General features: G+C 27.9%; 3 non-coding genes across 3 annotated transcripts; 1 reads left to right on the plus strand and 2 right to left on the minus strand.

Annotated features, from left to right (window-relative positions):
• The first annotated feature begins 424 nt into the window (after positions 1 to 424).
• Positions 425 to 506, plus strand: Trnas-gcu. The gene has a single exon. It is a non-coding gene; the product is annotated as a tRNA-Ser (tRNA).
• A 120-nt stretch (positions 507 to 626) lies between these two features.
• Positions 627 to 708, minus strand: Trnas-gcu. The gene has a single exon. It is a non-coding gene; the product is annotated as a tRNA-Ser (tRNA).
• Positions 709 to 2,748: 2,040 nt separating this feature from the next.
• Trnas-gcu lies at positions 2,749 to 2,830 on the minus strand. Its single transcript has one exon. It is a non-coding gene; the product is annotated as a tRNA-Ser (tRNA).
• Between the last annotated feature and the right edge of the window lie 14,449 nt (positions 2,831 to 17,279).

Raw genomic sequence — 17,279 nt, forward strand, 5'->3', positions numbered from 1 at the left:
CTAATAATCGCCTGAACTTAAAACATTTTTTGCAACGTTGCCAGAAAAAGCATTACCTAAAATATCGCAAGACAAAATATGTAAGTTGACATTATTATTAGACATTTTCTGCACATTTTACTGCTGACGTTGTAAGATCTAACAACCGTGTATACATAGCATACCAAACTCATTTAAACTATTTTTTTAACAATAATCTCTTTTCTAGATACATATTTTTTAGCAACAATTAATATTCATCTAATATAATAAAATTTTACAAACATAATATTTAATGAAATAAAAATATGTTTGTTTATTAAACCCGCCCCTGTTTTTTTCATTTAGGTATAAAATACATATAAAAAGCTTTTTTATCGATAATACCGTTTACATGTTCTTACCGACATATTGTTAATAATCATCATACACCAAGGTCGCCACAGACGAGGTGGCCGAGTGGTTAAGGCGTTGGACTGCTAATCCAATGTGCTCTGCACGCGTGGGTTCGAATCCCATCCTCGTCGGACGGCTTTTTTATTCGAAATCATTAAATGTTTTTCAATAAACATAAAAATGTTGAATAAATTAAATAATACTAATAATATTTTTAATTTAAAATTATGTTTTTAATAAAAAAAAAAACTCGACGAGGATGGGATTCGAACCCACGCGTGCAGAGCACATTGGATTAGCAGTCCAACGCCTTAACCACTCGGCCACCTCGTCATATACTAGGACGGGGCTCAAGTTTTGATTTGTCATTTAAAAGTTTATTAAGTTTTGCACTATTGTTCTCTTTTTGCAATAATTAGCAAATAGATGTTCTATTTGATATTTTTATTTGTTGGAATTGATAAATGCATACATATGTAATTTGTTTAAACATGTAATACTTAACTGATTGAGCAATGTGAAAGAACAATTTTTTATCATATCTCAAGTTATGTGGATTATATAATTAAAAAGGCTTATACTGTCCTAGATGTACGATCTAATGTCTCTCTAAAAATTGCTAAAATTTGCGAAATAAAAATTATACTCTAGTTTATTCTAATAGAACAAAGTCTTGGTGTCTGTCTGATTACCACTTTCATTTATGGCTGATTTCATCATTTTAAAAAAGAGATTTTCTGCTAAAATTTTGCTAGAGAATTTCACGTCAACATTAAAGTTATTGGGTCAAAAAAATGTTTAAAAGGTCATTAAATTATGTTGAAAATTGCAAACTGTAACGCGCGCACAGACGACCTCTAACGAGCAGATTTTAACCATTTTCAATAGGTTTCGTCGTTGGGTTAAAATAATAAGTCAAACTGTTATCAAATTATGTATCATCGTACGCACAGACGAACATATCTATTCGGGCTTTACAGTTGTACGGAGCTAGGAGAAATAATATCAACTGAGAAAGTAATTCCGAGCTGATTGGTAACATTAATGTACTAGGAGTAGGACCAATATCAGCAAAAACGCATAATGCCCTTTCAACAATAGTGATTCGAATCTTAGGTTATGTCATCCTTTAATTATATTTGTGCAAATTACAACTAATTGAGTTGTTATCAATTAAAATTCGTTGTAGATAAGATTTTTTCCATTATGATTACATTTAATTATTAAAACCTAAACTACAATTACAAAACATTATATTTGAAAATGTATATGTATTACCAGGGAAACCAAAATATGCAAATGCATGTTTTTTGTGGTGCGTCGTATGGACTCATGGGTAAGATATTTACACGTTTCAGACCAATTTGAGAATTTTGGCATCGATTTGTTAGAGCATATTTTTGCATAAGAGCATAATTTTGCATGATTTGACTTTTTAGCATATTTAAGGCATATTTTCGAGTTTTTAGAGCATATTTAACTCTTTTAGTGCATATTTTGATGTTTTCGCTTTTTTCGTTTTTATACATTTTTAATTTTCTTTTCAAAACTTTATTTAAAAAAATAAAATTCTATTTTTTTATTTTTTAATTTTTTAGCCTATTTTACAATTTTTTATTCAATAAAGCATTATATTTTATATTGACATAAAACTGATTACTTTTGATTTCATGAGACCAATCCATTTTTATAGTTTAAAAAACTAATTATTGGAATTTATGACAACACCGATTATAATGTCAGTTTAAAAGCTATGAATACAATTGGAAGAAATGTGTCAAACATTGTCGTTTGAAATATGTTTTTTGGGGACAAAATGGTTTCATGTTATTTATTGGTTATCTGAACGTAAAACGGAATTCTATTATACTAGTTCTTCAAACTATGAGATGAAACATTTATAAAAAAATGTTGTAGGATATAGAATATGACATTAAACATTTATTATTTCATTACAATTTCAGTCTTTTTGAGCTTTTCAATGTTAAAAAATAATAAAAAATTTTATTTTTGGAGCATATATTTTAAATTTTAAGAGCATATTTTGAGATTTTTACGACATATTTAAAGCGCTTAAAACACTTTTTTAGAGCATGTTTTCGGTATCCCTGCGTATTACAATCACAAGTAATTGTAATTTGCAAAACTTTAATTATAATTAATGTACAATTACAAAAAATGTTAATTAATTGTTGCTCAATTTCATATAGTCATTGATATAATAGCAACTTCAATTTCGCATAAAATACGTAAATTAGAAAATGCTGATAATTAATATCTATATTAATTACTTTAACAGTTTATAAAGTTTGACGCTATTCCCACAGAATAATGAAATATGAGTTATTAGTTAATAAACAAAAAAAAACTTCCCGACGAGGATGGGATTCGAACCCACGCGTGCAGAGCACATTGGATTAGCAGTCCAACGCCTTAACCACTCGGCCACCTCGTCTATATTCTGCGTGATAGCAAATAACTGTTTTGTTATAAAGCAACGTATACAGTTTTCACAAAGTAACCATTTTTGAAATTTATATAAGTGATAAAACAGTTTAAAAGCTACTTTGTGATAACGCAGTGCAAACAGTGTTGGAAATGTAAATTCTTCATGTGTATGATGTTGCCAGGTAAATTTAACATAATTTAATCAAGTAACGAAAAACGATTTTTTAAATAGAATTTAAATGTTAGGTTTTTGGTAAAAGGTTATACACAAATGATTCATGTTAAAATTAAATATCAAGCCCTTAATAGTAGGATATTGTAAATAAATAAATACTGTATATGGAAATTACAAGTAGATAATTGCGAACTTAAATGTGAACTTATAACTCATAGCAATAAAATAAAATTTAAAAATTTTCTCTTTTATAATAATTTTTTGTTGCCATCTTTAAAAATTATTATTAAGAAGAATAACCACAAGCAATTGAAGAAATAAACAAATATTTTATAATTTGCCTTTTTACTAGATATTTTGTTTTTACTTATAACTTCTTATAAACACAATAGTCTAATTAATTTTTGTAGTCATGTGGAAGATAATGATAATTGCTACAAATTTTAAATTTTTTTTCTCAAATACACATAATTGTTTGTCTGTTTGTTAATGTAACGAAACAATAAAGAAAATACTCTAAAACATATTTTCAATGATAGTAAATCTAGAAAAAGTTTAAAAGAAATTTCTCCATTTGGAAAAATAATATTGTTTTTAATCATATATGTTTTGGGGTTTCATTAATGACTTTATTCACACTTAGTTGATTTAAAGCCACAATTTGTGTTTTAGAACAAACTGTTTTCTTTGATTTTATTTATAATATATATATTTTTGTTTTATTTGCAAATGTTCTTATTTGAAGGATTTGCAAAATAAAAAAAAAAATATTTAACATATATAAAAATAAATTTAAAAATATAAGAAATAAATAATTGTCATAACCAGCTGTGCAAATTGCTAACGATCTGCAAATATTAATAATGTGTTGAAATCTCTTGGGGTTCTTCATAATATTCAAATGTTTTATTAAGAAAAAAGTTTTTTTTGTTAAATTTATTTTATAAGAATATTTGTTACCACCCATTTAAACTGATTTGTGTGAAAATACTTTATGATTCGTGAAGAGAAAACAGAAAAAATGTTAAAATTGTTGGCGCCTGTGTTAAAACAAATATTGTTAATACAAAATATGTTTATGGAGTTAATCGTATTCATCTATAAAAATTTGATTGTTCTAATATGTTTTGAAGTTTTCACTGTGTACGTATATATGTATACAAACATGTTAGTTTCGGTTCAAAACTTATTCAATCTTCTTGTGCTTATCATTATCAGTTTTACTACTAATTATGTCATTTACAGTTTGTAAACATATTTACCGTAGATTTCACAAGAAAGTGTGAGCTTTTTTAGAATAGACATTACTTTAAAAACAAATAAAAAAGTATGTTCGGGCATGGCTGATCCGATAGGGGCCGATCATTACAAAAATCAGCAGTGTCAATTATTCTTTTATAAAACTTAGTTGTACCATTTTTCGAGATAGATAATAGTCGCACCGCCGAAAAAACATGTATGGTACGAATTTTATCAAAATATATTTAAAATTGCGGCCTATATATCGAGCACAAGACTTACATGGACAACCAGCAGGACGGAAATGTCTTAATCGATTCTGAGTCGATCGGTATACTTTAAGGTTGGTGTAGGTTGCAAACATCACTACAAACACATAATATCCTCGACACTATAGTGGTAGCGGAAGAAACTCAAGAATAAGATATTTCAATATTTCGCACAAATACTTTTAGTGAAATCATAGAAGCTTTCTTATGACAATTTTGATCCTATAACACCCTACACCTGTTACCAAAATAAAATCTGATTTAGATTTCATAATAAAACATTTAAGTTGAATTGTACATTGCCTTAGACGTACTTAAGCCATTTATTGTTGAATTTTATATAGGGGTCATTAAGGCTAGTATAGAACTTGGTTTTACAGCATTTTGACGAGATACGCGTATATTACACATAATTATGAACTTAAATGGCCTATTCGGCGGGTTCAGTTGTATGGGGGCTAGGTGAAATAATGGACCGATGTAACCGTTTTCAATAGGCTTCGTCCCTGGGACAATAGAAGATCATGTACAGTATCTTCAAAATTGCGACCTGTAGTTTGATTACAAGATTTACATAGACGAACAGACGGACGGACATAGTTAAATCGACTCAGAAAATGATTCTAAGTCGTTTGGTATACTTAATGGACCAATAATATTTTGCGTTACAAACATCAGAACAAATCCAATATACCCTCCCAAAAATAGCTATTGAATATTTGTTGATCAATTTTCGCTAGGATCAATAGGTGATAGGTTACACTGATTTAAAAAAAAAGAACCCAGTATAACCAAAATGTCTAAATTTTCACCTCTCTATTCCACGAGTTCTTGACCGATAGAGCTGAAAATTTGTGTCTGAAATACTATCCAATCATTTCACCCAAATCGATTTTGTTTCACTTGATACAAAATTGTTCATATGTATGTACAAATATCTGATTATGTGTTTCGAGGTTCAATATTGCATTAAAACAATAAATCCTAATTGAATATCGAAAATGTAATTTAAAATCTTTTCCTACAGATTTTTATTCACCCAGGACTCTGAATGTTTAATTTTATATTTCTAGGTTTGATTTTTAAATAAAAAAAAAACTTTTTAATAAAGTTCTCTTTTATGAGAACCTCATTTACTCAGGGTTCTGCATGCTTAATTTCACAGTTTCAAATAAAAATTAAAAAACTTTCCCTTTTATAGGTTCTCATTTACAGGCTTTGATTAAAATTATGGCTCTGGGTTCAATATTATAGAAAACTCAAAAAGTTTGATGATGATTCGATTTTGCTTCTTCTTGAAAGCATGTCTGAAAGAATTGTCAAAGACACGATTATATCCGGGGTCTTCAGAAAATTGATTTCAACAAACATATACTTTTTATTTTATTGCAAAATGAAATTAACTGATTTCAGAAGAAAAAACTAAAATCTTTCATGACATTACTTTTATTATGACACACACTGTAGACACAAAAGCATTTGTATCTACAATCAATTAATTTTAGCACATTATAGCTTTCTACATTTTGACCTTGGTTTTTTATTCATAACTATATTTTTGAAATTTAAACAAGAAGAGGAAAAGACAGTCAGTAACTAAAGAAAATAGTTTAAAAGGGAAACATGAAAAATATTATTACTATTTTGTATTCTCAATATTTTCATCACACACCCATACTGATCATCAAATGATTTTATTACAATTTATTATCTCATACCAATAATACTACTACCACAACTACTCTATATCGCAATCACACTCGAAGAAGACAATACAAAGATAAAAAGAAAGACAAGTACATTTAAATACATACATCAAGATAAATATAGATAATAGTGCTGGTGGCTCAGGCAGTGTTGGTCAAAACCTGGTCAATAACCCTAAAAAAAATTACTGCTGAGATTTCTAAAATGCCTACAAGACGTATTAAAGAAAAATAAATAAGATAGAAAAAAAATTAAACAAAACAAACGAACAATTCAAATGATCAAATGAATGGAGAAGAAGTGTAAAAAAATAGACTAATGCTGACACTTATAATGACAAAAAAAAAAAAACTATAATAATAATAAATACAGAAAAACTATTTTAAATGCTTTTAAAATAAATTTTTATGAGTTTTTAAACGACCTTAACATTGATTTCTGTAGGCACTTTTTTTTCTTCGAAGATCTTCTGGCGATCAAAACAAAACTTAAAGCAAACACAATAAAGAGGCGTTTAGATGGAAGAAAGAAAAGTCTATATAAATAATTATTGACTTGGTTAAGAAAGAGTAGCTTTTTCCTAAGAATTAAATGAAAATAAAATTCAATTGAAAGCCTTAGTAGTAGATGAAATGATATAAATCTTTTGAAAATTGTGGTACATCAGAACGAATACTAAAGATGTTTTTTTATGTTTAAATCTAAGTCATTTGAATATTAATGCTTTTTCCAAAAGATATAAATTTATAGCCAAGAGTTAAATTAAAACTTTCGTAGAAATTTTTAAAGACTGGCAGTTTGTCACATAATCAGATTAATACTACTTTTTATAACGCACACTTTATAGAATCAGTGATAAGAAAAGGTTCTTTAATTTTTTATATTTTTTCTGAATTTAAATATTTTAATAAAAGTTTTTCTCCTGAATGGTTTATTTCAAGACTATTTTTATTTAAGTTTACTCAAAGTATTTCCTTATATAGACTATCGATATATAAGATTAGATTTGCGATTTTTTTTATGTTAAACATTTGAAAATTATAACAGTTTTCTGCAATATACAGTGGGGCAAATGGGATTTTTTTTTAAAAATTAATTAAATATTTTGTAATGGTTAGTGTGACATGAGGGTACACATCGAATTAGCCGTTTAGAACTGGTACTGGTTTAAAACACGCATTATACTGATTTAATTAAAATGTATTATAATCTATATATAATAGACCGACTCACAAAAAAAGGTGCTTGAGTTACCCCCTCAAAATATTCCCTGTTATAAAATATGGTGTTACCCAAAATATTTTGGTTTTAGTGTTGTCCGTGGTCTGCAAATTTTGCAAAATTGTGTCTACATTTTATTTATATTAATTTTAAATATTTTGGAATATGACAATTATGAGCAAACGATTATTTATGATTATTATATCATTTTACGCGCCTTTAAAATCCTTTCCAATCAATACCCAATATTGGATATTTTGTTTCAAAATAAAACAAAAATTTAAAAAAAATCCAAAATACCTTTTTTTAATTTGGTCCAGTTTACGAATGGTCATCGCTAAACTTCAGATATTTCGGGTATCATCATAAAACAAATCAAGGTAAATTTTGAGATGGATAACAAAATCACGTTTTTGCTTTTCATACAAAGTGAGTCGGTCTAATATATAATGTGCGGATTTTAAGCAACCCAGTACCGGCGGCCGTTACACAGTAATCTTGAATAAATCACTACTCCGGATGTTGGTACCTTGGCCTCCATGCTTGAAAATGCAACAAGTCTTCAGTAGCCGTAGCCAAAAATGTATGGGTGAAAGAGAAGTATATACACGGAGACAGGAAGGAAGAACACAATCCCTATGAATCCAAAAGAAAAGTGGATTCTCTCTCAGTATCTATGACAAAGAGAATCAGAGCTCCCGAGGAGCAAACAACTGAAAATAAACCAAAGTCTTTTAATATAAAGTCGAAGCCCAGCCGAATCTCAAAACAGTTTCTTGCGACTAAGAGTAACAACGCCAAGCAAGATATCGTTGAAATCACACACAAATATAAGGGTGTCTCGAAAAGGGGCCCCGAAAAACGATAAAGAAGAAGTTAGAGAGTAAAAAAACGAAAAAGCTGCAATCTTAAAAAAAAGAATACGATACGATATCTGCTAAGCAATATATAGTGCCGCTTATCCGACAGACAAAATCCTAATAGACAATAAGATTATGACCAAGGCAATTACTTCAAAAGGCAAACATGAGCTTGATGCATAGGCTTGATGTTGATATGGTTAACAAGCCACCCATGTGTTGGGATTGCATAAGAGATCCCAAGGAATAGACTGCGGTATTAGTACTACTATGATATGTATTTTAACTTGCCGCTAATCCGACAGATAAAATCTCAACAGACAATAAGCTAGTGGCCTACGCAATTACTTCAAAGGGCAAACATGGGATTGATGTTGATGGCAAACATGGGCTTGATGTTGATGTGGTTGACATTTCACCCATGTGTTGGTACTGCCTAAGAGAACCATAGGAACGAACTGGGGTCTAAGTAGTATTATGATATGTAATTTAATTTTATAATAGCGTGAACAGACTTCAGTAAAAACAAATGTAATATCAAACTGCTACTATAAATATGTCTCTGGGAACGTTGCTAGATATTTCGCCCATGGAAATACTAATACGTAAAATATGAGGCGGCACTTGCAGCCGAATGTCCACTTACTTTAAACGAACTGACTAATCTAACTTATGCTGGTATTAAACAATTTAAACAAAAAAACACCGATTAATTGAATACCCTAACAAATAGTCGAAAATAAATTTCATAATTTTAGAGATGATATAAATTTGTATACTTTTGTATTAAATTCTCATTTAAGAACAAATATTTTTAGTTATCAAATCCAGTAGCAGGTTAAACATTAGTTTAAAATAAAATATCATGGTGGTTAAACAAAAACTTTGTTGTCATAATATGATGACTTCAAAAGCCATGGGAACTTGGCACCATGGGTGGTGTTAAAGCATTTGAATTATTAAAATACTTATATAGACTTTAAGTTAATGTGAAATACATTAGTCAACAATGAATTGTTTTAAATTTAGATTTTGTGATTTTCGTGTCCAATTAATAATAATAAAATACAAATTTTCTTGTTACATTAAGTGATCTTTCCCGGCTGGCTACAAAACTGATTTAAAAATATATTCATATATACTTATGTACATATATACATTTGTTTTCTGCATTATTCCCTACTCTTGTGTTACATAATAACTTCCGTAAAGTGTTGCAAAAATCTACAATTAGGGTTTTGTAAGAGAGTGAGTATGTAATTAAAGACACATCAAAAAATTGTGTGCATGCATTTGCTGAGCAGTCCCCATGTGGCAATAGCTGCCAAATGCTAAAAATTCCATTCAGTTGTTACTACAGGTGAATGGAGGAACTTTACAATTTAATTGAAGAGAAATAATGTTTATGTCATTTCATTAACAAGAATCTTGTTTATTTAATGATTTCTATTTTTATTTTGAATCAGACTGTTGCTGCTAAATAAAATGTTAATTATGGTAATTTGCAACATCAAATGAATGAGAAATATAAAAATGGTTAAAAAAGAATCAAAGTTGATGTGACAAGACAAGTTAAAGGATTTTAGGTTTAAGTAAGATATTAAATATACTTCAAAGTTTAAAGTGTCTTTCTTTTATCGTATTAATATTTTACTTAAATATTCACAAAAAAAGTATGTTTTCATTTTATGATTATGTGAATATTAATATATGAAATTAAAGCAGTGAAACTGGGCATGTAAGGGTGTACGTTTGCTTTTCTGAACAAGGATTAGGTAACATATTATAACATATATGTTATAACAAATAAAGAAAATTACAACAGATTTGCTCAGAGAGTTATATCGAAATTTGATCGAAAGAAATTTCTGATTTCTTAGATATTCGAATGTGGCATTGGCCATAGTAATAACACTAAACTAGCAAAAAAACGGATTCAATGAAGAGATTTAACAGCCATGATGGGTCTACAGATTTTACCGACCCATAATCGATCGGAATCTTATAAGAAATCTTGAAACAGAAGATACATCAAAAGGAGTTGGACGGAAGCCCACATAGAATCCTTAGAGGAATCCTGGAAGTAGTTAATAATATCAATTAATATATGGGAAATTTATAACCGATTATGGCCTATGTTGGCTAGGTTATTGCAATAAAGAAATTGAAATTAAATTAATATACCAAAAATACCCATTAAAGTGGACGACACTGTATGTCAGAATTCTTTCTCCAGTGTCACAGGGTAATGTGATAGAGCAAACTATGCTTGATTCCTGAACCCGTTGATTCCTGAAGTTTCTAAACCACTGAGCCACAATGAACACTTGTCATGAACATTTATACTTATCAGGATCCATTGACCATTTTTAGCAATAAATTAAGAAGAAATAAAATTTTTGTAAAAATTACAAACATTGACCCACAGAGTGTTTTTGAGCGATTTTGTTAGTCCAATAGGATTATAATTTTAGTGTATATAGAAAGAAGAGAAATAAGTTTGTTGGTTTAATTCAAAATTGAGGCACTAGTAAGAAAGCGGAGAATTGGTCTGATGTAGAACTAGGTGTATATTTATGGACTAGATGTAACATACTACTTATTAATATTAAATCAAAGGCTGCTTCTACGATATTGAAACTGTTTGAAATAATCTCAATTAACGCACAATTGAATTGAAAATTTTGTTGCCTTAAATTTTTTATTTTCCTCGAAGGGCAAATTTCTATCATGATCTTGTTGTGAACAATTCATTCGCTAGTTAGTTGATTTTGTATGGAACAGTTGTTCAATGTTTATAAAACTTCATCAAGAAATTTCAAAAACAGGGGATTTTTTTCACGACAAAAAAAATAGTGAACGAAAAAAGTGAACATATTTTACGTGAAATGATGATTGGCAATAGGGGTGAATGTTTTTGTTTCTTCATTACGGAGGATAAACTACCAAAAAGGGAAAAAATTTAGTCACACAAAATATTACTTTAAAATCAGATACAAAGGAGATTTTTGAAACTTTTTGAATTTATTATAATATTGAAAATACAAAAACATTTTCATTCTTTAACCGATTATATGTTTTAATTATTATTGTAAATGTTAAAGTGTCAAATATTTAACCATATCTTTAGTTGACTTATAAGCGCAACATTGTCTTTTTTCTAATATATTCTCTATTAAAAATGCTAAAATATCTGTCCAGTCCAGTTAAGACAGAATTATATATTTCTTCATTTAACTAAAGGCCGGTCACACTGTGCGATCTAGAGTAGTGATTGAATAGATTATTATACAGAGTTACACTGCTGCACATTGAACCTCTTATAATTGTTTCACATTATTTAATCACAATTATCTTAAATAAATAATCGCAAGTTTTAAATGGTTCATTGTTTTATTTGGGGTTTTTAGCAAAATCATTTTACACCCAATTAACCTTTTTTAAACACTTTCACAAAGTGCAAATATTGAAAGATTTGTGTTTTTTCTTCTCTCTACATACTTGCTTTTGTTTGTGTATTCATTTCATTGATTGCAACTTTTATTTCTTCATTTCAATTTGGGTTCTCTCCTCAAATCAATTTAATGATTTTTTGTATTTATTTTTATATTTTGTATTTGTTTTTTTATTTATGTGAATGCATTCTGTATTACTTTCCATCAAGATGAATTCAATGCACTTTAAACAGGCAAAAAAACATATATCTATCTAGAGATATAAAAATAAAGTTTGTTTGTATGTTTGTTTAGACAAAAAATGGGCGGACTAGTGATAGAGGGCATGGCACTTTCCATATAAATTAAATACCTAAATTATTTGTGAAACTATATTAACTAGAATCTTAAAACTTTTCATGGAGAACTTAAACAAGATTGTGAAAATTTTGGGGGAAAATTAACAGGGGGAAACATTCAACAGGTGTCTTGGTGTCAACAGGTGTCTTAGCACCTAGCATTATGATTTAAATACAACAATTTGTAATTGTAAATTAAAATCTAAATCCAAAGTAGCGAAGCACACTGGGTATATCTAGTATCTACATACAAAAAATGTGTAGAATGGTAAAACAAATAAATGAAAGTATTAATCTACTTAAATTTTTTTAATTGTTAATGAATTTGGTAAATAAACAATAAATTTTTTAAAGTACTTGTAGCGATGTATTTAGCAAAGATATAAATACTATAAAACACAGAGCTACTTGCTATTAAGGTTTGTAATACTTTCAGATTATAAAAATGCATTTTGGAGATAAAGATGAAGAAATAAAAACAAAACCGTAAAGCTTCTAAAACTGAATCATTAATATTTAATTGTATAAATAAAATTTTTTCATTATTAAACGCAATTATAAATTCTTAATAATTTTAAACTTAACTTAAAAGATAATATTTTAATTATTTTAAAAGCCTGTATGAAAACCCATTGTTATTGTTAAAAAAAATCTTTTACTTAAAAAAGCAATTGTGCGTTATTTGATTTAGTTTGGAAAGTATTTATAACAAGTTAATTTTGCAAAAATAAATTTAGTTCGATTTCATTGCATACCATCAATCATTCCACTTAAGTAAATTTTGTATTAACGCTTTCATATTTATGTCATGGCATAAAACTGATTTAATTTTCAAAAATTTCTTACAATCAAATACCACAAACATTTTTAAAATTTTTTGCTTTAATTTGTGGTTTAGTAGGACACCCTTAGGGTCGGTCTGCCAATATCAATTTTATGTTAAAAAATATAAATTTTTGCTAAATTAATAAACAAAAAATATTGGATGTTAATTAGAGTAGAAGATACATAACTCTAGGGATTATTGCACGCAAACTATTTTACAAATATTTACTGAACAAAAAAACAAATCAATGTAGACAGATGGAATGTGTAAAAGAAATTTGAAATAAAAATTAAATCATCTAAAATACACAATAATTATTTTCATTTTTTTTAATTTGTTCAATAAAAAGAAAAGCTTTATCATACCAATGTACATATCGAATGCGTTAAATATGATACATGGGGCATGAAGTATTGATATTGAAACCATGATTATGAAATCGAATGGCAATGAAATGAAAATATTTAATGAAATGAAAAGGAATTCAATATAAAGAAAAGTCATAAAATGATGAAATTTTCAAGGCAATGATCTTTTGGTACAGTGATAAATACAGCTGATATGAAAAGAAAATAAATATTTTATAGTAATGTCTTTCTCTCCAACAAAGTTCAGTACAATTATTATATTACTTCATTAGGAAAAGTTTTAAATACTATATACATAGTTGATTTAGCATCGCATAGTCCGAAAGATAAAACCTAAAATCATGATCCACTCATGAGAGACTTTTGGAAATTTGTACACTTAGGAGTTCCAAATTCTTACTTTGAACATATGTAACAAAGGTTATATTTGTAGATATATCACACACATCTCTCAAAATTGACAGAACACTGTTTGGAACTTTTTTAATTCAAGTTTTATTGGGAGTATTTTTGCTACTTTTTTACCACATTAAAAAAACTGAAGAGAAAAAACATGATTTAGCAAATAGGGTAGAAGGGGATCATTCATCATAGGGGCACATCTGTCAATGCGAATAACTTGAAAACCGAATAATCGATTTTATCACATTATCAAATTTTCTTTTTGTTTATCAATTATCTATCATCCTAAAAGTTTGATGGAAGGCAGACTTGATTTATTGGAAGCCTGAAAAATTTTTAACTAAACACCAGAACTGCCCCTGGGGCATATTTGCGAATATATGTAATGCTTGTGATGAAGAATAAAATTTGGTTAAAATAAAAAAACAGCCTTTTAACTTATTGGGTAAGTTATATGAAATAAACAATAAATATCTTGTTTACTGTACTATGTGTGATATATTAAATTATAAAACAGCATGGATTTTAACAGCAAATAATTGAAATATATATTAAAAATATGTCAAAAATTTGTACTTCCATAACCATTTACTTTTCAAATACTATTTACTTGCCGTCTTATTTCTCATTCTTAAATTAAAAAAAAATTAATCTTATTGGTCCTTCTATTGGTACTTCCATAACCATTTACTTTTCAAATACTATTTACTTGCCGTCTGCATTACTTTGAGTTTCTTAATGACTTTCTTTTAATATGATATAGAAGTATTTTTTTTCGGCTTTGTGTTTTTTTAAAGACTTAGTATCTGAAAACCATTATTTGACGGGCAATAAAATATCTAAGCAGTGGCGCAGTGAGTAGAAGTAGAAATCAACTTACTAAACTTACTCAACAACTTCCTTTGTAAGCAAAATATACTTATTTAACCCCCTATTTGTAAGCAAGCGTAGAAATACTTGCCTCCAATGACATCAGCGTGCTAAAATTATTAACTCATAATTTTAACAAAATATTAAAGAAGTAGTGAAGAGTTTTTTTATTAGCATTTTAACTCATTACATCTCAATGGAAACACAAATGCAATTTTGAGGAATTTGCTAAAAATAATATTAGTCCAATTGCTTTTAAAATATTTTTTTACCTTCAGTTTGTTGTCCTGTGTAAGTACCTACTTCATTATACCTTTTGTCCTTCAAATAATATAGAAACAAAATATATACATTCCTGATTAAATAGGAATTTATGAAGTTTTTTTCTCAATACTTGATTGCAAGATACTGAGCGTTAAAGTCATTATCTAAAGGACGGACGGACATAGCTACATCGAACTAAAATTTAATAAGAACCTAGAATGAGGTACAGTTTTGGGTATAAAAGCACCGCTTGCTACAACTTAGGTTATTTGTTATTTTTGATAAATGTCATTTTATCTTAATTTAAATAATAATATTTATATTAGTTCGTTAAACAGAGTACAAAAAAAAGTTTTGTTCGTTATTTAAGGTAGTCAATAGGAAAAATTAGCTTGTTCGTTAAATGCGATGTTCGTAGAATTGAATGGTCGTTAAATCGGAAAACTACTGTATTTGACTAATCCAAAAAGTGAGATATTTATCAATTAACTGTTTTCGTTTATATTTTTCTAGTAACAGTAAAATTTAATATTTAATAAAAACATCAACAATCTTTGTATATAAAATCCCTAAAAAAACATCCTAAAACCAAATTGAAAATTTACAATATAATAAAAAAAATTAATAAAAAATAAAAGCCTTAGGTAAATATAAATTATAAAACCGCATGTTAACACATACTCTCAGCAAGTAACTAAACATATGTTAACGGACTTTAACAAGCTCAATATGAAATCAGTTAGTTTAATCACTAGACAAGACGTTTAGCCAGACGAACGGAAAACGTCTTGAAACAGTAGCACGAGTAGTGTAATTTGAAATCTTTGTAATTTTTTCATTATCAAAATGCCATAAAAAAAATCATACAAAACACTTGAACTTGCCCTTATGGATTACAATGTTAGCAAAGCATCGCTGACCACAAATAATATTCATACTCATGAGTGTAAGATAAAAAAAAATAAATAAATAAGAAATTCCAAACCAAAAGATCGACTTACCTTGTAGTGAAAAGTTGAAATGTTTTCCATTGATGATGGATAATGGTGAGAAGTTGTCATGTTTTGCAAAATGCTGCTGTAAATAAAATAAAAAAATAAATTATGTTTTATTTTTTTTTGTACAATACACATACATGCATACATATTTATGTTAGTATTTATGTATATACAAATATTAATAAGAACAAAACTAAATCTTTATAATGTAATTTGAGCTATTAAAGACCGGAAGATTTTTTTTGCGCTAGCTTGATTGCAAACATTTTATTTCTCTAAAATTACATAAATTCTGAGTCATAAATGTTTGAAGCAATAATAATAAGATTGTAAATAATATTTATGTATTACATGTGCTTAAGTAAAATGTTAAAATTTTCTATATTATTTATTGTTTTTATTTTAGCAATATTTTAATAAAAAACTAGCGGGAAATTTAAATTGGTAATGCGAGACTTATATATCGGAGGGCTTATTTTTGTATTTTAATCTAAATATATACATTAGACCGACTCACTCCGTATGGAAAACAAAAACCTGTTTTTGTTACCCCTCTCAAAATTTTCCTTGATTTATTTTATGATGATTCCCAAAATATTTAATAAGATAAAATAAAAAAACTGGTTTTTAACTTTATCTAGAAAATCTAAATAAAGAACTAAATGTCGCGGTCCTAATAATATGATGGAAGTCAAAGGTTATGAGTAACAGATCTTTACATTAGATTTATACTAATAAATATATTATGATTAATATTATTGCATAAATTAGCAGAAAAATCTTATATAATACTTTTTTAATCTTTTATCACAGAATTACGTCTTGTTAGCACAGCATCTGTTTATTCAAAATTGGTCTAAAAGTTGAAAATTCACTTTCAATTTGCAATTTAATTTTGTGGACTTTTTATAAAAATCGTAAAAATCGAAATAGTATTTTCACTGAGAAGTTCCTATAAAAATATTAAGGGAAGGACGGACAAAATTTGTTCGCCCCAAAAAGTGATTTTTAGTTGATCATTGCACCAAGAGGTGAATGTGGGTCCATTATTTACGGTGTCAGATTAACTAGTATAAATAAAAGAATATTTTGGTCTTTTTCGTATATTTTAATGCGGAAAACCCGCATTAAGATGTATATTGTACTTATCAAAATTGATTCATTTAAACTGGAAAGTTTTAGAAAACTATAATTTGCACCATAAGTTCCTTTTTTCACTTTTTATAAAACAAAATGAGAATTTAAATATACATATGTAAATATGAGGGAACTTTTTGGTACTTTCGTTCTTTTAATGGAATGAGAGTTTGTAAGAAGTTATTTTTTTTACTTTGTTCACTTAAAAGAAATAGTTATTTAGTTTAAAAGGAGGATGTTCATATATACAAAAAATCTGAAGAAATACACCTAGACCTTTATCGTGCCTGCTGTGTGCTTCTTACCCAGTGTCACTAACCCGCTCTA

This window comes from Lucilia cuprina, chromosome 4, assembly GCF_022045245.1.
Source record: "Lucilia cuprina isolate Lc7/37 chromosome 4, ASM2204524v1, whole genome shotgun sequence".
In the NCBI taxonomy this organism is placed as follows: domain Eukaryota; kingdom Metazoa; phylum Arthropoda; class Insecta; order Diptera; family Calliphoridae; genus Lucilia; species Lucilia cuprina.